The sequence below is a fragment of the Lissotriton vulgaris genome, chromosome 3_1 (genome assembly GCF_964263255.1).
Source record: "Lissotriton vulgaris chromosome 3_1, aLisVul1.2, whole genome shotgun sequence".
NCBI classification, from domain to species: Eukaryota; Metazoa; Chordata; class Amphibia; order Caudata; family Salamandridae; genus Lissotriton; species Lissotriton vulgaris.
The window spans coordinates 1,710,956,956-1,710,978,810 of NC_141689.1; positions in this window are offsets into that span (position 1 = coordinate 1,710,956,956).

The following is a 21,855-nucleotide window of genomic DNA, read 5'->3' on the forward strand; positions in this document are numbered from 1 at the left end:
CAATAAGGCAAAGCAGCTTTCCTGCTGCTTTGTCTTACTCCATATCTAGGAGTCCATTCAACGCCACGCAGAGTGGCGTTGTGTCACCTCATAGATATGATTGGAAGGCTTACACTGCTGGAGTGTCAAAAAAAATACCCCTCCGGCGGCACAAGCCTCTCATGAATAATCCCCTTTGTCTTCGCTGCACAGTTGATGAGGTATAATTAAATTTTTCCTGGAAATTAATTGCAGCTTGGCTTACAGTAATGGTAAATCTGGAAAAGCGTCAGAATCCTTGGTTGTTGCATGGGAGCAGCCATACAATGCCCATGGAAATCCTCCCTGGTGTAGAGTGATGCAACACGGCAATTTGCACTGCACTGCGTTACTCCAGGTGGATTGATAAATCGCATTTCAAGGGTTGCATCACTTTTGCACCACACAGCCCTTGTTTAATGTGGCCCTCCGTGTTTTTCTACACAAAAAACAATAAGCAACAACAAAAGAAAAAAAAAACATAAATACCCAAACATTAGCAGCTGGCATACTCTTCAACCAGTGACTTAAGCCGAAGAGCACAACCTTCTCTTAACCCATAAAGTACACAACATATCTGTGCGTTTGGCTCAGCTATTCACTTTGCTCCTTATTCTAGGAAACCGAAGAGCATAAGCAGCCCGGATTTTGTTATAAGAAAGAGCTCTTTTAGCAAAGCCAAATCTCTACTTAATGGTAATTTTAGAAAGACGAATGGTGCTCAGTTCACAGGGTAGGATTTGCATGTAAATAACCGTTTTAAAGACAAATTAATTATTATCAGAAATTCAATTAAAACCCTTAAAGACGCAGCGTAGTGTGTAAATTGAATTTCGGTTTGTCGGTATTATTCTATATAGAAACAGTCATTAAAACACTCATTTAAGTTTCCGAATTACGTAAGGAATGGATTGCATTATCTCAAAGGACAAAGATGAGAGGAACCTGCCTGGACTGTGAATTTGAAGGAATTAATCAAATAACCTTTTATGCAGTATACCAGAATTGCTGTTGTTTCTTAGAATTCTGACTGGCTGCAGTGGAACGTCATTGGACACATCTCCCAAGGTCAATGAGCGTGTCAACACACAGAGCACACGCCGTTTTAGCTGTGCCGATGCCTACATTTTAGCTTTGACCCGAATCAAAGTGAAGCATCCTCAGGGAGGACGGATAATGACCACTGCGATGATCACCAGCCTTCCAAAGTAACTGGTACTCCAAACAATATGCTGATGCACAACCAGCATACTTCAATTGGCTGCTGTTGTGGCTGAGGAAAATGATGAAGAGGAATGAGATGAGGGGCCCGAGGTGACCCTCAACCTAGCATCTGTGATCAGTAGACATGCAGACCCACAACCTAATTTCAGGCAACAACCTCAGTGCGCAATGATCATTATGTTTCTACCTCCCCAGGCTTTTGATCCAAAGCTGTAACTGGCCTTTTCCGGCAGAAGAAAGTCATTAATAATTCCTGGGACTGAAACAAACCTGCAAGGAGCAAACAGCTGCTTTTCTGCAAATGCATTTGGACCATCTCGTTATTGTTTACACAACTTTTGCTCTATCATTAGAGAAGGAAAATAGATGGAAATGTTGTTTTTATTTAAGAATACATGCAAATTTAAGAAAAAAAGGGCTATTAAACGATTTCCGTGAACAGGGTGCAGAAGAGGTTAGATAGATAACATTGGGGCATATTATCAAGCAGAGCGTTAAAAATTATCGCCCTTTTCGCGGCAGAAAACTGCCGCTAAAGCGACGATAATGGGCTTGATAATATGGCCTTGTGATTTCCAATAGAAACCCATGTTTTGGTGTGAACATGGGCTTCTATTGGAGTTCTCCAGGGCATATTATCAAGCCCATTATCGCTGCTTTAGCGGCAGTTTTCTGCCGCTTAAACAGCGACAATGTTAACCGACTGCTTGATAATATGCCCCATTGTTTTTCACCCATTGTGTGTAAGGCTAAAATGGCGTAGCCTGTGCCATCAATAAAGTGTGTGTGTGTTTACGTTTGATGTTTCAGTTTATCTTCCCCCAACCAAGGACAAAGTGTTAGGTCCTATTTACTTGTTTTCCAATGTGACTGAAAGGGCTAATAAAATGATATGTGTACGTGTGCGTGTATATGGAGCTAAACCTCACTGTATGGTAACTGCTTGTATGCATTTTTAAGTACCTAGGACCCCATTACCAGGTCCTGTGAGTTATCTGTGTGATATTATAGTGCCGGTACTACTGATGGCTAGTACAATAATGGGATTCCACGGGATCCCCTACACATCCATACTGGAATAGGGACTAACATGAGGATATCAGTGCTATGGGTCCTATTTTTACCTGATATTCCCAAATTTCTGACAAAATTCTAGTGGTAAATATCAGTGTTCGTCTTTGTAAATTTGCCTCTGGAGTCACATGCTGCAGGGTGCAATACCGCAGTGGTTAATGTCAAGTCAAGTCAAATCAAGAGATTTGTATAGTGCGCTACATACCCATAGGGTCTCAAGGCGCTTGATGGTGGGTGGAGAATTACTTGTCGAATATCCAAGTTTTAAGTTGTTTTCTGAATGCTATGTGGTTCTGAGTAAGGCGAAGGTTAGTGGGAAGTGAGTTCCAGGTTTTAGCTGCCAGGTAGGAGAAGGATCTACCTCCCATGGTGGTTTTATTGATGCGAGGTACAGTGGCAAGGGCTTGGTTGGAGGATCGTAGCTGACGGGAGTGGGTGTAGAAGGACAGTCGTGTGTTGAGGCATTCGGGTCCAAGTTCGTAGAGTGCTTTGTGTGCGTGGGTTAGGAGGCGGAAAGTAATCCTCTTATTTACGGGGAGCCAGTGGAGGTTTTTCAGGTGACCAGAGATGTGTTCTTTACGTGGGATGTCTAGTATGAGCCTGGCTGAAGCGTTCTGGATGCGTTGGAGTTTTTTCTGGAGTACCGGCGTATAGGGTGTTTCCGTAGTCCAGGCGGCTCGTGACCAGTGCGTGGGTGACCGTTTTTCTAGTATCGGTGGGGATCCAGCGAAATGTTTTTTTGAGCATGCGAAGAATGTTGAAGCAGGATGATGAAACGGCGTTGACTTGTCTGGTCATCGAGAGTGAGGAGTCCAGGATGATGCCCAGGTTCCGTGCGTGGTCCGTCGGGATGGGTGCTTTTCCAAGGGCCTCTGGCCACCAAGAGTCGTCCCAGGCGGAAGGGGAGGTGCCTAAGATGAGGACTTCTGTTTTGTCTGAGTTCAGTTTCAGGCGGCTGTGCTTCATCCACTCGGCTACTTCTTTCATTCCTTCGTGTAAGTTGGTTTTGGCGGTGTTAGGGTCTTTGGTGAGTGAGAGGATCAGTTGAGTGTCGTCAGCATAGGAGATGATGTTGAGATTGTGTTGGCGAGCGATGGTCGCAAGGGGGCTCATGTATACGTTGAAGAGGGTGGGGCTGAGTGACGATCCTTGTGGCACGCCGCAGATGACTTCAGTGGCCTCTGACTTGAATGGTGGGAGGCGGACTCTCTGGGTTCTTCTCATGTGGATTCAGGTGAAAACTCTTGAAAGTGGGGAAATGGTTAATATGACAACTTTTAAAATGCGATTCAATGAGAGTTTTTCCAAAAATGTTAGTGAATACGCATTTTGCATTTTCTTTGTACTAAAGACACATAAGCCTCAATAATGTCCTTCGCCAAAGAATCGCTCATGTAAAGCCATTTATATGCATTCCATAATAGATTCAGAGGGGGGTGTTTTTATCAATTGCTATATATGACCTGTTTATGACACGTTTAAGTCTCTCCTACTCCCAACTATTAGTGTGTTTCAGAAAGTGCACCCCAAAGAGTATAGTTACACAAAGTATTCTTGTGTGCAAGGTAGATCCCCCCATGAACACAGATGTAGTGAAACCCCGGCAAGTCACATAGGGGCATATTATCAAGGGGGTTTATCTCCGCTTTGTTGGCTTTAAAAGCCAAGAAAGCGGAGATAAAATTACCTCCCTATTACCTAGCTGTCACTAACACCAGTTAGCGACAGCTAGTAGGAGATAGCGACCATCTTGGGCCCCGCTTTGCATGTCAGTGAAATTTATCACTAATGACATGCAAAGTGGGCGTGCCAAGATGTTAGCGACTGGAAATAGTCGCTAACATCGCTATCTCCTATTACGAACTTTTGGAGATATGTATTAGGTAACCCTTTCCTCAAAAACTTCATAAATACATTTGTCAATTGCACACAATTCTGCTCTCGAAACAATTTTCACTTTGGGCCATTTTTAAAAATGATCAATGAAACTAAAATGCATTTTTGTGCATCATCTTCATCCCTTATCGGACCAATAATATCTATCCCAAGGCATACTTGTAGCACAGCACTTACAGGGCATAATGTTGGTCTTTAAGTAGATCTGGCCTTGTCCACCTCATCATACAGCACACATTCTCGCACTAACACACAAACGTCCTTATCTATGCCATGCCACCAACATAAGTGTTTAACCCTATTTTTTGTTTTTGTGATCTGAAGGTGACCGTCATAGCATATCATCCATGATCCTTCTCTTAGGCTACTAGGTGGAATTATCTGCCATTCCTCAGGACCACCCCTTCTGACATTATGAGCTCATGTCCAAACATTTCTCAACTCCTTTTTCAACATCTTTTTCTCAGGCCAACCTTCCATTATATGCTTCTCTACTCCTTTTTAAAAACAAATCTTCATCTTGCACCATAATCAAATCGTTTTCTGTCAATCCTGTATTCTCCTCATGTGCATCCACAACACACTCTTCATTCCGTTCTGACACAGACACATCCTACAGATAAAAAGGGAATCGGATCAAGACTGCTGTTCTATTCTTTACCAACATACACACAGTATTATGTTACTATACCTCAATAATTTTAGTGGAAACCAGGCCAATCTTGGAGATGCATTCACCATTCCCTTCGTAGTTAATACCTCAGTAAGAGGTCTATGGTCACTACACAATGTTGCACATCTGCTCCATATGTATTACTTGAAATGCTCTGTGCTCCATACATAGGAAAGTCCTTTCCATTCTATAATGGAGAATTTTGCCTCAGAAGGAGAGAGTGCTCATGATGTAAAGGCTATAACAACCTCTTTTTCCTGAGAATTGATTTGGTTAGCAGTGCTCCAAACCCTTGCCATCTGCATATGTAGTAACAGCACTTCTGAGCTTGGCAGATATTATGTTTGCTTTAAACGAGTTTCCCTGCCCTAAATGTGCAGAAGAAAAGACTTATTTTAAATTATTTTACCTCTCGTTACATTTGTAACTGCCGCATATGATTTTGGAATCTTTTCATAAAATAAACATATGTTGTTGATTGCTCGTTGATCGGCTCATGTGTATAGTCTATACGCATTACACTTTACAATAGTGCTTTGTGTGTAACCCAGCTTAGCACCTCACTAATATGGTGACATCTCTTTTATTCACTGTTTTCCATTAGGTAATAGGTAAACTTTGAGCTTTCACCCAAGTGTTAAGCACCTGTAACTGACTAACTCAATTAGTTTGCCAATACCCTCATCCAGTCCTCTCTTGAGTTCAAACCACTATCCACCGTATTCAGATAGCACATATATCATTGTTCCCTTTTCTTTCTTTTGTTGTCCAAGTCACCGCCTTTTCTATTTATGCTAATTTTTTCAAGTATGAACCATTGGAACTGACCACAATCATGTCCCATTATTACAAAGTGATCGGTTAGGGGGCATTCTCTTTCTTTGTTCTAATTGTGGATTTGTGCTCAAGCAGACGGACCCGCAGTTCTCTGCTAGTTTCTCCTACGTAACCTAGCCCGCATGGGCCTGTCAGTAGGTATAGAGTATACTTACTACGGCAGTTATTGAGAGTTGTTGACATCGTTGTCTTACCAGCAAATGTCATGTTCTTGGCTTCAATACAGTATGGGCATATTTAGCATGATCCACACTTATAATTGCCCATTACCCTTTCTCCACTGAGAGTTCGTTGGTTCTCCAATGTCATGGGGTATGTTCTCACTAAGGCATTCCAAATCGTTTTATTCCTCCTGAAAGGGGTTTTTCTAACTGCAATGTCGTTCCATGGTTTAAGATCGCCCATTTCCTATTTACTATATTTTTTATCTTATTATTCAGGGAGACATATTGGCTGACAAATACTATTCTACTCATTTCATTAATCTTTTTTTCTGTATCTTGGTCCAAAAGACAGTCTCGATTGTAAAACGGTGCTCGCTTGAAAGAATGTTTACTGAGTTTACCTGGGTATCCTCTGTTACTCAATTTCTTCTTTAAAATTTCTGCATGATGGTAACAGTCAGTGAGAGTTGTACAAATTCGTTGCAATCTTAAAAATTCCCCAATGGGAATATTGTTCTTCTGTGAACAGGGGTGATTGCTTTGATATTTTAATAAAGTGCTTTTATAGGTGGGCTTTGAATACAGCTCAACTTGCAATTCATTTTCCATGCTTTTTATGCTAAAATCGAAAAATTCCACATGTAAGTTACTAAAATGTGCTGTAAACTTAAGGTTTGAGTCCCCTAGGTTTAACCATTGTAGGAACATATCTAAATCACTGCGGGCACCATTCCAGATAAATATAATGTCATTGATGAAACAGTGCCAGCATGTGATACACGTGATATTAAAGATATTGTTTTTAAGAAACATACTGACACAACATGTTCAAGGATAGATGAAACCACACAAATTGTATCATCCTGGGGAATGTTGGGGTACAGGGCTTCAATGTCCAGGTTGACCCAAACTGGGGCACCCTGTTGAAGCCCCGACCCTCAAAAATAGAAATGGCGTGTGCTGTGTCCTTTAACCCCTTGCGTGCTGATGACAGAACGGTTCCGTCATCAGCATCGGTTGAGCTGTGCTGATGACGGAACCGTTCCGTCATGACTCCGCCCGCGCAAGGCGGAGTCAGCACAGGCGGAAAATACGCCCGCACGCAAAGGGTTAAATAAGACCTCTGTTTGTGTACTATTGGTTTTAAAAAGACATCCACGTATTTACTAAGTGGTTCCAACATTGACCCTAGACTGCTAACTATTGGGGACATGGGAGGATTAAATATATTGTTATGTTGCGCACATGAAGCTTGTCAGGGGCTGGTATGACAGAGGAATAGCACTCCCAAATCTACAATTATATTATTGGGAGGCACAACTCAAGGTTATCAACCAGTGGCTGCATACCCCACAAGACGACCCAGCCTATTTAGAAGACAGAACACAACTGGGTACTCACAGCCTACTTGCCCCACTATACCACAAGGGACTAGCTGCGAAACTAATGGGCCCAACTAAACACACGGTGGCAATATAGCACAGAGCGCAGACAAGGCTAAAATGGGGGGGCGTCATAACGAAACATACGCCCCTGTGGGATACCAAAGCATTGGGTCACTTGAGGCGTAGCAAGGGGTTCACCCAATGGGATAACATTGGAATCTCCACGGTGGGAGATATGTGGACAAAAGAAGGAGTGGTCCCTTTTGAAACTTTACGACAACAGTATAACCTGGGTCCCAACGAGACCTACCGCTATATCCAAATAAGGCACGCACTGATGACTGCAATTGAGGCGGGTGCAGAGGTCCCGGAGTCTTCCCCGCTGGAAGATCGCCTGCTTACTGATTATATGCAGACTAACGCCACCTCCCTCACGTACCGGAAACTACTGAATAACCTTCCGGACCCTTTACAGAAACTGAAGGAGAAATGGGAAGAGGAGTTGGGCGAGATGGACGAGACAAATTGGAACGCCGCAATGGCATCTCCAAGAGAGGCCGGCATCTCGGCGCGATTCCTGTTGGTGCAATTCATGATATTACACCAGGTTTACTACACGCGGACCACCCTACACAGAATTCAGTGGGCAGACCACCCATACTGCCTAAGGGGATGCGGAGAGGAAGGCACACTGTTGCACACACTCTGGGAATGCCCGATTATTGTAGAGTACCGGCGACAGGTGATGCGTACCATTTCGCAGACACTGGAAGTATCCATAACACCTGACCCGAGAGTGTGCCTGTTGAATGTATGGGGACCGAATGACTTGACGCAACAGGGACAACAATGGGCCATTGTGGGTATTATGCTGGCCAAACGGGATATAAAAGGGGGTGGTGATGGACGGAGCATCTGAATCAATCAAACACTCACACCCTGTCAAAAGATCTGGGTTTAATCCATCACCGTTCTGTAGCCCACTCTGCCACCCCAGTTCAGACATGGCTACATGCAAATCAGTCTGACCCTGTGCCTCATGGGAACAGTCCAGGCCGAACTGCCAAGCCATGTCTTCCCTGGACCGGAAACAAGCTTCCGAGGACCGGTTTCTGGCATTCCAGTCTTCTTCAGCCCGGCTTGCTTGAATCCAGTGGCAAAGTGAGCAAGGGACTCACGTCTGAGCATTCCCTGCCACACTTATGGCGGCCAAAAGCGGTACAAAAGGGGGTGGTGATGGACGGAGCATCTGAATCAATAAAACACTCACACCCTGTCAAAAGATCTGAGTTTAATCCATCACCGTTCTTTAGCCCACTATGCCACCCTAGTTCAGACATGGCTATATGCAAATCAGTCTGACCCTGTGCCTCATGGGAACAGTCCAGCCCGAACTGCCAAGCCATGTCTTCCCTGGACCGGAAACAAGCTTCCGAGGACCGGTTTCTTGCATTCCAGTCTTCTTCAGCCCGGCTTGCTTGAATCCAGTGGCAAAGTGAGCAAGGGACTCACGTCTGAGCATACCCTGCCACACTTATGGTGGCCAAAAGTGTTACTCCCTTTTGTACCGCTTTTGGCCAAACGGGATATAGCACAGAGATGGGGGGCGATAGAAGCACCGACCCTGGCGCAGTGGTGTAGAAACATGGCCATGCTCCTGGTGACTGAGCGAGCAGTGTATAAGCAAAGGGCCAATCCTCGCAAGTGAAATAAGATCTGGTTACCCTTGAACAGCTACAGGGGGGATCTGTGTGAACCGCTGCCAGAGGAAAACATCGACAGTTCAGGGGATGAGGAAGAGGCAGAATAGATAACTAAATAGTGGGCACTGGTGGGTGCGGGTGGGTTAACGGGGACGAGAAGCAGATTAGGTACCTCCCCTGAGAGGCATGGAAGATCTGGGGACATATGTAAAACAACTGAATTGAATTGCTGGTAAGATGGATAGAATCGTAAGTGCAAAGGCTTCTGCTGATTATTCAACCTATAGAGTCACAAGTTGAGTTTTGATTTAAAAAAATATAAAAAAGTAAGACAAACTCAGATTTAATTAATCCTATTTTGTATATTGCCATAATGTTAATAATTGCTGCCGGACCTTAAGTTGTTGGCTGAATAGCTGTGTATTTTTTATCCTCTAAAGTCAACAAATTGTGTAAATAGCCGGCCCGTGGGTTGTAGGCAAAAGGCTGTTTATACTGAAAAGATGTCAATAAAGTCTTGCGTTAAAAAAAAATATATTTATATTGTTATGTATCTTTGGCAAATCCTAAATTGCAGGAAGGATAGGATGCATACTCAATAGAAACTTATACTCTCCCCTGTGTTAAAAAATCTGTTAACTCCTTTTTAAGGTTGCTAATCTCTGAAAAACCTATTCATTTATAGTGGTCCTCAACGTTAAGAAGGTCTCTCATTCTGCTTTCATAATCTGTGGAGTCAAAGACCACCACTCCACCGCCTTTGTCAGCGGGCTTAATTGTAAGTTGATCATTTTCTTTTAGCAATTTTAAAGCTCTCCTCTGGCCTATTGAGAGATTGTTATTATAACCAGAATCCTTTTCTCTTCTTAGTCTTCCCCATAATCAAGATATCGTCCTAAAGGATCATGACCATTTTTTTCCCCTTCAAATGACTTCTGCATCAATCATTGAACCCTAGTGGCTGCAGATGCCAGTTCAAACTTAACCCCAAAAAACTGAAAGCATACAAATTGTGCATCAAATGCTGTTAACCTTCTACAATCAGGATGCAGGGGTACCTGGTAATATGCAGCAGTCAGATCAATCGGACTAAACCACTGAACACCTCTTGTCATGGACAACATCTTTTTAAATCTAAGTAGGGGAATTTGTTCCACCTGAATGTTTTTATTTAGGTCTCTAAGGTCCACACATAAATTTAGCTTCCCATTGGCTTTTTTGCTATCACTGATGGGACCATCCAGTCAGATGCTACTTTAGGTTCAAATATGCCTGTTGCATAATCTCTGGGCTTGTCCCAAAATTCAGCACTATTGGGTGGTGGATGTCACGGGTCTCCAGGTCACAGTGGAGGTGAGATGGCACCTACTGGGAAAGACGGGGGAGGAGACATGGCCCAGGCACTTGAAAATATGGCTTATGATGGCCTCGGGAGTGACAAAGATGGACTTCACAAGGTCATGGGGCGCTGCAGATTCACCTAGTGTTCGGGACTGGGAGCATGATACGGACTGGTGCCAGCAGGTGGAGAAAGTAGGCAGGGGGGTGACTTTGTGGGTTATTATTACCAAAGACTTGTGGCCTACTATTGTATTGATTTTCCCCCACCACAGCCAATGTATAGTACCTCTGTCTCTGCACTATTTGTAATGGTATACTAAGCAATTGTTTAATAAAAAGAATTCCAAACAAAGCCCAAATATACCTGCTGACTGTAATTTTTCTAATTCACACATTACCAGAGGAACATTCATTGCTTTATGGCTGCATGGTACAGTGGCCTTCATTAACACAATCCTGTGTTGAAACCCCTTTAATTTTCCAATCATACCAGCAAACTCCTTAGGGAATGAATCAAAAAACGATGACTCTGTCTCCTCCTCAGGTTGTACAGTCATTACAGGCTAATCACTATTTGGATCTAAAACCATAACTAAATGTCCAATATCTCTCCACTCCAACACAAATGGTCCTTCTTTTCAGACATACAAATGACATTCTGACTGCCTATTCCTAAATTTAAGTAACACTTTTCTAAATACCATCATATCTAAACTCTACCCCATAAATCTTTTTGGTGAAATATCAGGAGCTTCAAGAAATGTTCCCAGTATAGGCACACATTTTCCAGACCTGACACTATAATTTACAATTGTATAGGGTAAACCAGAGTCAGCTACTATTTCCAATTTCTTTTTTTCCCACTCTTCTTCCAGGCAATCTATTATGTTTGGTTTCCTGTTGTCTTCCCTTCTGGGATCTGCTCAGCTACAATGTTCACTTCTTGATCTTCCTGTTCCTCACTAATGCTCAAAAGGCATATATGCTTATCACCATCATCAGGGACTTCATAAGCTCCATCTTCCGAATTCTGTACCATCTTGTCTTTCCTTCTTCTACACACCTTATAGAAATGCCCCCAAAGTCTGCATCCTGAACATTTTTGTTTACAAGTGGGACTTTTTTATCATTGACAAAATGGCCACTATTACCACATATGTAAAACATCCTTCCTTTTCTTTTATATTCTTGTTTTTAGTTCCCTAGTAACTTTTTTTCCAACTTGTCTGGACTCCCTTTTTTAGGCCTTTTTGATTTGTATTGATCTTCTGAGCAGTAGTCACCCTGCCAACCAAGTATTTGTCCTTTTCTTTGTATTTGTCTTTATGTTCAACAATTACTGTCTTGGCACATCTTGCCGTTAAATCTAACCATTTAACAATATCTATCCCTTCTTTAAAGGGGATTCTCCTTTAACCAAAACATTTTCTTTTATACTCAAATTGGCTACATGCATGACAATCTGCTTTTGTGTAGTACTCCGAATCAACATACCAAAGCAAGATGCTGCAAAATCTTCCATGGACTATTCCTTGCCCTGATTCTGATGGAAGAATGTGTATCTATCTATTTCTACACATACTGTGTGTTAAAAATATATATCTGAGCCTTCTATTGCATTAGAAAACATATTTCCTTCACCCACCGCTCAAGCTTTTTTTGCTATACGATTAAAACATTTAAAACCCCGGACCTAAATAATTTCTGGAGTAAAATCTTCATCTTTTTAAGGGGGACATATAATTAATAAAATAATCGTTTCATTCCTCCCATTTAATGGAAGGCTCTCCAGATGTACCAATAAATGACTGTGGGGGTGACACATTTCATATATTTAAACATGCTATAATGACAAGGTCTGCAACAATTTTCCCAGTAAAAATTCATACTAAATGGCTCCGCATAAGGTGTGCAGGTTACCGTGTAAAGCCTGCACCACAAATATAATGTTTAACTCAACCTGTGCTGTTTTAAACACTCTGGAGCAAAATATGAACAATTTTCTTCCAATTTAAGTTGTGCAGAACCTCGTACAATGTCTGCAACACTTTTCTATTGCTCAATGTAAAATGGCCCTTATTCTCCTTTGTAGTGTCAATTTTATTAGGGCTACCTCATATGTATTGCACATATAGTTTTGAAGGCCAATAGGACACATCATACTTAATTGCCCAATGCAAGATGGCTGTTTATTTAGTTTTAGTAATGCATCACAAACCCCATGTGAAGGAGGTAGACTTTACATGACAACCCTTCCCCATCTTTATTTCACTACTGCAATGAAGCTGAAGTGGGATTAAATACACTTCGGAGGGTAAGGGGGCACGGCTGGCAGCACTAGCAGCCTAAGGAAGCATGGGGGCACTCGTAATGGAAGGGGATTGGAAAAGAGGAAAACACGGCCTGCTTCCAATCACAAGACGCAACTGAGGAATTGGGGCCTCAGTCTATAACTCACAGCTGTGCCACAGCAGCACGGGGAAGGCAGTTTCCTACAGTAGAACTGATTACTGACACAGAATGCTCCATCAACATGAACCGTGACTGCACCTGAAAAAAAGAAACATCTGATCTTGGTTTCGTCGTAATTCTGCTTCTGCATGCTGGTCCTCGCACCAGGTCTACTCATCGTCAAATTCTGTAGTGATTCTCCGACAAGACACATAGGGGCCCATTAGGATCTTGGGCAGATCGCCATCCGCCCGAGATCCTTCCTCACCCGCCACCCATTTCCCACGCCATATTACTATGGCCGGTGGGGGCCGCGGCGGACGGAAACACCGTCCACTGCTTTTCCGCCCGGTCAACAAGTCAACCAGGCGGAAAAGAGTTTAATATGGTGTCAGTGTCTGTTAGACACTGCCAGCCATATTACTATGGGGGTGGAAAGTGCTTGTGGTGCCCGTTGCAGGACCCCAGGGACTCTGGGGGGGTGAGGGGTGCTCATGGGGGTACCTATGGTACCCCCCTGCAGTTCCATGCACAGTGTTGTGCATTCAAGTGCACGACTTGCCTTCCTGGTATTGTCAATAAACAAAACAATTGCCAGTACTGCACAATTAATTGAACATTAATTCAAGGCACAATGAACAGAAAAATTGTCCTTGCAAAACCACTCTTTCAGCTTGACTTTAACCAGCAACTTTTCAAATGTATTCAAAAACACCTTTTCCATTTTTAATTAAACTATTCAAAATTACAATCTCCAATCTCCAAAATCGCTATTAATTCTCTTTTTTTGGTTTTTTGAAGCCTCATTCGAATTATACAGTCCATTCATTCTCTAAAATGTACACTATATTCGCAACATGTAAACCGTGACAGACTCAAACATTTATTACACTATTCCTCACATCCATCCATGCAGTCACAAAACAAGCATACACAAGTGCCCACCTAACACAAACCCTTTTCCAGTGAACACACTTTCAATTCAATATTAAATACACCACTAAACATTATTTATAATACAAGGCCATCTGCCTACTCAAACTTAATCCTCTATTTCAAAACTAAATCTATTCACATTGGCCTACGCAAAACAATGGTCTACCCGTTTCGAATCTCCCATATTTTGGGGATTGTCCTCAGGACCAACAATTTCTCATTGTCTGTGTGGGGTGAATTCTGTCAAATATTTGTTTAATGATGGAAACATGGGGCTCTGCTTGATGGTGAGCCACTCAAATGGATGTTGTCCAATTTCTTCTCAATACAATAGCGCCTTTCAGAATCACATTTTGCTCTTTGTGCCGGTCATACAACTTTTCTTCCTGACCTCGTTTGAAGAATGCAGGCTTGAATTTCGGAGGCGCCAGGTGAACTATTACCGGTCGTCACGCTCACTAGTTGAGTTCCCTTGTTGTTTTTATGCTTCCTGGTATTGTGGCGGGTGGTGCTGAGTGCACTGCCCGCCACAACGTCAGGAATGCGGAACGCGCCCGCCACTGTGGTGGGCGCATCCTAATGGCCCCCAAGGGACCCCCGCCCTTATGGCGGGCGGTCCCATTTCACGATAGGATGGTGGGCGGACAAAGTCCGCCCGCCAACCTAATGACCCCCGCAGTGAGGTAAGTAGTTTATTTTGTACAACCTGTCACGGTACAGCAAATGAGTATTTGACAAACTTCTAATCTCCTTCATCAACTGCCTTGGAACCTCAACAAGATTCTGTTGACTATCTGATGGTTCTACATGACATCAAACAGTCCATGACAATACATACAATATTTTACAACAACAGACAGTGCCAGATTGTGCGCCCATTTCATCCTGCCTCCTGAGAAAATAAATTCAGTTTTGAAATAACTCGCCTGTTGGTCTCAGGGCAAAGGTCAACTAGAGACTGTGATATCTACAGCCACCAATCAGTTTCTCTGAAAGTTCAACCTTTATTATTTGTTTACATGGAGATTTGGTTTAGAATTGAATAGTGTAAGCCTTTGAGCAGGCACTCCTTTTAATAATAATTTTCTGAATCAGTAGTATTACCATTGAGATGTTCGCGACTGTAAGAATAATGGATCAATATTTAAAAACCTTATTTTAATTATGAGGTCTTTCCATGGCAGCGACACTGGTAGCCTGTTGGCTATTATTTCAAGTTCAACTGTTGTTGAGGAGTCTCTTTTGCAGGGCTCATTGAATGAAATGATCTATGAAGCCAGGTGGTACAATGCTAATGGACTGCAAGCCTGAGCAACCACCAAAGCATGCACAGGTATGTGAGCCTGTTCATAGTGGTTGAGAGCAAAATGTATTTTCTGGGAGCAATCAGAGTACTGTTATATCCTTCAAATTCAGAGTGGTCTTCCCCCAAACATTTTGCCTGTCCTCTTCCATTTTGCTGAACCTAATTTAGTGGGCTGTAGTATTCGCTGCACTTTACAACTCCTAACCATTGCTAAAGTGCTTGTAGTCCCTACCCTAAATCATAGTTAAATTGACTTATGCCTAATTGGCATACTTAATTGATTTATAAGTATCGTCTAGAGACGTATACCGTATAGCCAGTGCCTGTAAATTGAATGCTACAAGTGGGCCTACAGCATCGATTATGCTGCACACTTCAGTGAAGCTTTAAAAAATGTCCCAGGTGTGACAATGCGGTCTTAAAGCAGCTTTAAGCTGTCATGTCACCTTGGCAATTAAACCCCCTTGCCAAGCCTTAAACTTCCCTTTTAATACACATGTCGCCCCTAAATACCTTAAAAGGTTGGACATGTACTTTTAAGTTTTACACGTCCTGGTAGTGAAAAACTACAAAATGTGTGTTTCACTACTATGAGGCCTATCCCTCCTATAGGATAACATTGGGGATTCCTTATTACATATAATAAGCTGTCCTTTCCAATTGGGAGTTGGTGGCTATGCCATGTTTGATGTATATGAAATTGTAATTATAATCTCTTTGAAAATGCTTCTGTTAGATAGTTGGCATTTCCTTCTCCTTAGACCTTTTAGTGCCTGTAGCGGGTCTTGTGAATTCTCATCCAGGAAGAAGGATCGCTGTGCTGCTACAAGGACTGCTGTTCTAAAGATGACCTGCTGCATGTTGCCCTCTTGCCTGGGGAAGAAGAACTGGACCTGAAATGTATTCTTCAATCCAGGACCACAGAATGACTGCAAGGAATAGCACACTGGCCTCCTGATCTTATCCTCTGGGACATAAGAAGCACCTGAACCAGCTCCTGAACCCAGCTGCAGCAAGTCACCGATCCGCCAGTCGTGCCTTTTTGGTCCTGGACCCTTGGTGTGGCTCCTGGGTTCCAAAATCAAGATTTTGGGCTTTGCGACCCCAAACAGGTTTGTTTGCATTGAGACCACGCAGCATGTACTGGTAATAAGAGTACGCCTCTGTCAGTCCATCTCTTTGCACCGCTGTATCGATTGCTCATGGGGGACCACCAAAGCCAAGCACCAGCCCAACCCTCCACCACACCCAATCTGTTCTTTGTGCCGCGCCAACAACCGCCTGTGATGCTTTCCTTGCTTCCAGTGGCTCTCTTCAATGTGAACAGGATTCTTGGCACAAAATTTGAGAAGGTAAACCTTCAGCAGGACTAATCTGGGACTGTATTCGACCCACACTCCATCACAGTCGGCTTGAACTTTTGAGATTCACTAGATTCAGCGTGACCAGATACGGCAGGTGGTGCTTTATGTTTTCAAGAGCTATTTTTCACTTTATTCTTTAAACATTCATAACTTTGGTTCTGCAGAATGGATGCTTGTCATTTTGGTCATGTTTTATTTATTAGATTTAGCTCTATTTTTATAACATGGTATGGGCTCTTTTTGTTGGGTACTGTTTTTCTGTGTGAAGTTTTGCAGAAATAATGTACACATTGGGCCCGATTCACAGAATGAACTTACTACTTTTGGCATTCACAGAATGCACTTACTACTTTTGGTATTCACAGAATGAACTTACTCATTTCGGTATTCACAGAAGTTAGGACTACTAACTTTAGGACTCCTAAATGCCTTCTGTGAATACCGAAAGTCTTAAAATTTGTATTTTTCTCAATTTAGTAGTAGTAAAGTTAGGACTACTAACTTTAGGATGCCTAAATGCCTTCTGTGAATACCGAAAGTCTTAAAATTACGATTTTTCTCAATTTAGTAGTAGTAAAGTTAGGACTACTAACTTTAGGATGCCTAAATGCCTTCTGTGAATACCGAAAGTCTTAAAATTACGATTTTTCTTAATTTAGTAGTAGTAAAGTTAACTTTACTGCTACTAAATTGGGAAAAATCCTCACGATTTTTCTTAATTTAGTAGTAGTAAAGTTAACTTTACTGCTACTAAATTGAGAAAAATCCTAATTTTAAGACTTTCGGTATTCACAGAAGGCATTTAGGCGTCCTAAAGTTAGTAGTCCTAACTTTACTACTACTAAATTGAGAAAAATCCTAATTTTAGGACTTTCGGTATTCACAGAAGGCATTTAGGAGTCCTAAAGTTAGTAGTCCTAACTTTACTACTACTAAATTGAGAAAAATCCTAATTTTAAGACTTTCGGTATTCACAGAAGGCATTTAGGAGTCCTAAAGTTAGTAGTCCTAACTTCTGTGAATACCGAAATGAGTAAGTTCATTCTGTGAATACCAAAAGTAGTAAGTGCATTCTGTGACTGCCAAAAGTAGTAAGTTCATTCTGTGAATCGGGCCCAAAGTCTCCAAGTTAAGCCTAACTGCCCTGTGTCAAGCTACCAGGGTGTTGAGCACAGGTTAATTTGGGGCTTGCTTGTGCCTTACCCTTACACGGATTGTGGATGCTGCTTCACCAGGGCTCACACCCCAGTCAGCCAGTAAACCAATTTCTCACAAGCAGTAAATCGGCTGACACTTTCTGAATTTCCTGTTTGTTTGTTAAATATTCAGAATATAATTTTTGAAATAAAAGAACAAGTGAAGTCAGCAAACAGCTCATGTGGTTTCATCCAAAATATAAGTAGCAGTACTTAATTTGTGAAATAATAAGTGCCTTTTTCATTCTCCTTCAAACTTACCCTGTCCCACATGGCACTCTTTCAGGTTATTTTTCATCACTGCTTTCTTTCTTTGGTGGTGTCTCTTCTTCCTCTTCCCTTTTGTGCTTTTCACACTCTTGCTCTGGGTCAAAGTCTGACAAGGACAATTAGGTGTTTGGTCTCTGAAAACCCATGCTGATGGGACCACCTCCAACCACCAGCTCAAATTAAGCCCTCTGCAGCAGTAGGAGTATTGATTATGATTCAACGCATGATTTATCAAAATAGAATTCTGGGGAAGTAAAAGTATGATTTCTTCTGTCACGTGCTTTGCTCTGACGAGGGGTTGCCAACAGGTAGATCAGAAACTACTTGTGCCTTCAACCAATGGAGGGCAAGACTACTTGAAGCTTGCAGTCTAGAGGTGGCCATATATAAAAATAAAGGGTTAAATAAAAGAAAGAAAGGCATGCTGGTATGGGGACCATTGCTGCAGTGGATACAAGATCAGTCCTAGGGGTAGAAATGATACTGCGGGGCTCTGTTAGGATTACGGAGGGAGCATAGGTTCAGATATATATTTATCTATGTATCCAATTGCATTGTGTGTTTTTTATCCCTTCTTTATTATTTTATTTTATTATGCTCCATGTGCTATTCACTCTTTAAAAAAAATGTGTGTAATGTAATAATTTGGGATTCTAACATGGATATGTATCGAGACCTTGGTCTTCGGAGGGTGTGGGGGGAGGAGAGGATGTTCTTAAAGTATAAAAACTGTGAATAAAATAAAAATTAAAAAAAGAACCTACTCGTGCCTCACCAGTACCCTCTAAGTAACTCCCCGAAGTGCAGCCCAGCACAGTATGTAATTCGGAGTGTCTTCCATATCGAAGAAGGCAAGTGTACTAATTTTCCTAGCCTTGTAGTGACCTTCTGAAAACCCAACAGCAGACACATTAATACAGACAGTGACAGCCTGCAGTACAACATGACCACCTGTCTTCATGGATGTCATTTAGGGGTCACATTTGTGATCCTTATATTGCCCCTTGCTATCCCTGGCACTGCCTTTGCCATCCCTGGTCAAAAACACAGGTGTGTCTCGCATTATCATAGTCAGGCTCTAATCTCGTTTCTACTCATTTTTATGACATTATTAGTGAATAATAATTTGCTTTTTACTACTGGTGTAATAAAAAGTTAAGAAGCAAAATCTGGACCTACACTGACATGTGAGAAAAATACAATGGTTTTAATATATGTTGTATGCATGCATGTGAGTGATAGTGAGTTTGGGTGAGAGAGCATGTATATGTATGAGCATGTTTGTTTGCATATGGGATTGCGGATGTGTGTTGTGTCAAAATGATTGAGTTAGTATAAGTGAGTCAGAGTAAGAGTTAATGAGACACTGTGAATGAGTGATTCAGGGTGAGAGTGAGTGCACAAGAGTAGGTGAAAATTAATGAGGGCAAGTCAGTGTTAATGATAAACTGAATGTGAATAAGTGAATGTAAGTGAGCATGTGTTGTTATGCTTGCAGAACTGATGTTGGACCTGGCACACTTCTTGGCTTATAGAAGCCCCCTTGACAAAATGTTGTCACTGGAATACTCGAGGCAAGACTTGCATCTGGGATACCCTCAGCAAAATGCTACTACTTGCACTCTGTAGGTAAATTTTGCCATGGAGCACCCATGACAAAATGCCAGCGCTGGCCTCCTGAAAATTCTTGCCGTACGGGAAGACAATTGTGGCAAGCTCATGGGGCCATCCATGACAAAATTTAGTCCTTGACATTTTAGACATAACGTTTGGCACTGGCATATTGAATTCAATGTTTGGGCAATCGGGGTCACCATGGCAAAATGCTGGTCCTAGCACCAGAAGTCATTTTTGACTTAAGGGCACACCCATAGGAATTATATAAATACATTTGGTTGAGCTCATGTGACTGTCAGATCACAGGAGCTTGGCACACCATTGATGGACCTGAATATTTAGTGAGTTTTTATTTAGAGCTTATGGCTTTTTATCAAATATATGTGAAAAATGTGCACTAAAATGCACTACTAAATCCCATTTTTTTCAAACTTTTTCTCAGAGACGAGAAACCCTCACGCTTTGTTCTCACCTAGAAGATTATATAATATTAATTATGCAAATATGTAATGTTAATTATTGTGATGTAATCAGGATTAAGGTTATAAGACATCAATTCTTGGGACAACGCAGGGTCAAAGATCATATGCTTTCAGTTCCTGTGACATTATTAATGTCAAATGGTATATGATGTCACTTCCGCTAACCCTGCCATTTTGTTGAATCTATGTCCATCCCCATCTCCAATCTTAGGTCAGTAATGTCACATGGAGAATGGTCATTTTGCAAGCGCTACACCATCAGCCATCCACTGCTTGTGAAAACTGGACATAAAAACAGTGATAACAATAGCTAGAGTGGAGTTTCTAGAGTTTGGACTGCAGAGAGGAAGTATGTGATGAAAAAGGGGGTACATCACAAATGGAAATAGCAGCTGAGTCCGGGGCGCGGAGCTCACAACGATCCTAGGCGCTGGCGCCAGCTCAGCTCAGCTCAACATCACGTGACTTTGTGCACTACCTCACTTAATCTCCCTCGATGGCTCCCCAGTGCCTGGAAACCCTTAGGGGTGATAAGTCACACTGTACAAATCAGGGATTATTTACACACCTAGGAGTGTTCATCACCATCTCCATCTCTCCTATCATTTGTATGGGAAGATCATTACACATCTACATTTCGGACTTAGTAATAAATGTGGGAGGGACAGAGAGAGTGCCTAAGGAAAGTTACATGTTTGCTTCTACTTGGGAAGGGATTTAGGGAGGGACATGCACACACTCACAAAAGTGTAAGCCTATTGCAATGCCCAAAAAGCACTGCAGCCAAAAAAGGACCCAAAATAGTGGTAAATTACTCCAGCTCCGATCTGGAGTAAGAGCATCACCACACACGACCAACCACTGGTACTGCAACACCCTTCCATTGAAAAAATAGATGTAGGGGTTAAAATATAACCCCACATGAAATAATGTTAATAGCTCTCAGTAAAAGAAGTGGCTCCTAATAAGGAAGGTATTGTGGAAGCTACTAAGTTTCCACCATAGTACAAAGAACTAAAGAAGAGAAATAAAGAAACCAATCTGATAGTAATATATAGTTTGGAGGAGATGGAGCTGTGTGCCATTGTTGCCACAAGTGACCACTGGCCAAAACTTAAATGAGTCATTGGCGAGCAGGCTGTTTTTCTGATTCTGCCTATCCTGATCCTGATCCTAATTATAATTCTATCTATAAAAGGATCCTGTAGACTAACTTGTTCTAAGGAGTCATAAGACCTGCGCTAAGAGATGCCTTCTGGGGCAATGTGTGCTTAACGAATGTGGGGGCATATTATCTAGGAACGGAGTTAAAATTATTGTTGTTTTAGCGTCAGGAAACTGCCGCTAGAACAGTGATAATGGGCTTGATAATATGCCCTTGAGAATTCCCATTGAAGCCCATGTTAACACCAGAACATGGACTTCTATGGAAAATCACAAGGGCATATTATCAAGCCCATTATCGCCGCTAAAGCAGCAATACTTTAAACACTGTTTCTTCATAATATGCCCCAATGTACTTAGTCTGTCAGGGCCAGAATTATAGAATGGCATTTGTAGATGATTCTACCTATTTAAAATGCTCTGATTCACGCTATCAGCACTCCATATAATGATCTGAACACCAACCTATACCCCTCGCACTTCACTCTCTTGAAGAGTGTGACAAGATAACATCTGTTTTCACATTTTTACATTTTGTTAATGTAAAGTTCTTGTTTTAATAAAATGTCAAGCGTTTTTCTTGAACAAAGTGCACCTTTCTACCATCTTCAGTGTTTTTAAACCCCTCCTCACTTGACTCAGTGTATGAATTTCACAACCGAGTATTCATGTACCATGAAAGCAGAATTTGTGAATGATAATGATTAAGAAAGGATCAATATTGTTAGGTCGATTGATTAGCTAGGTCCTCTTT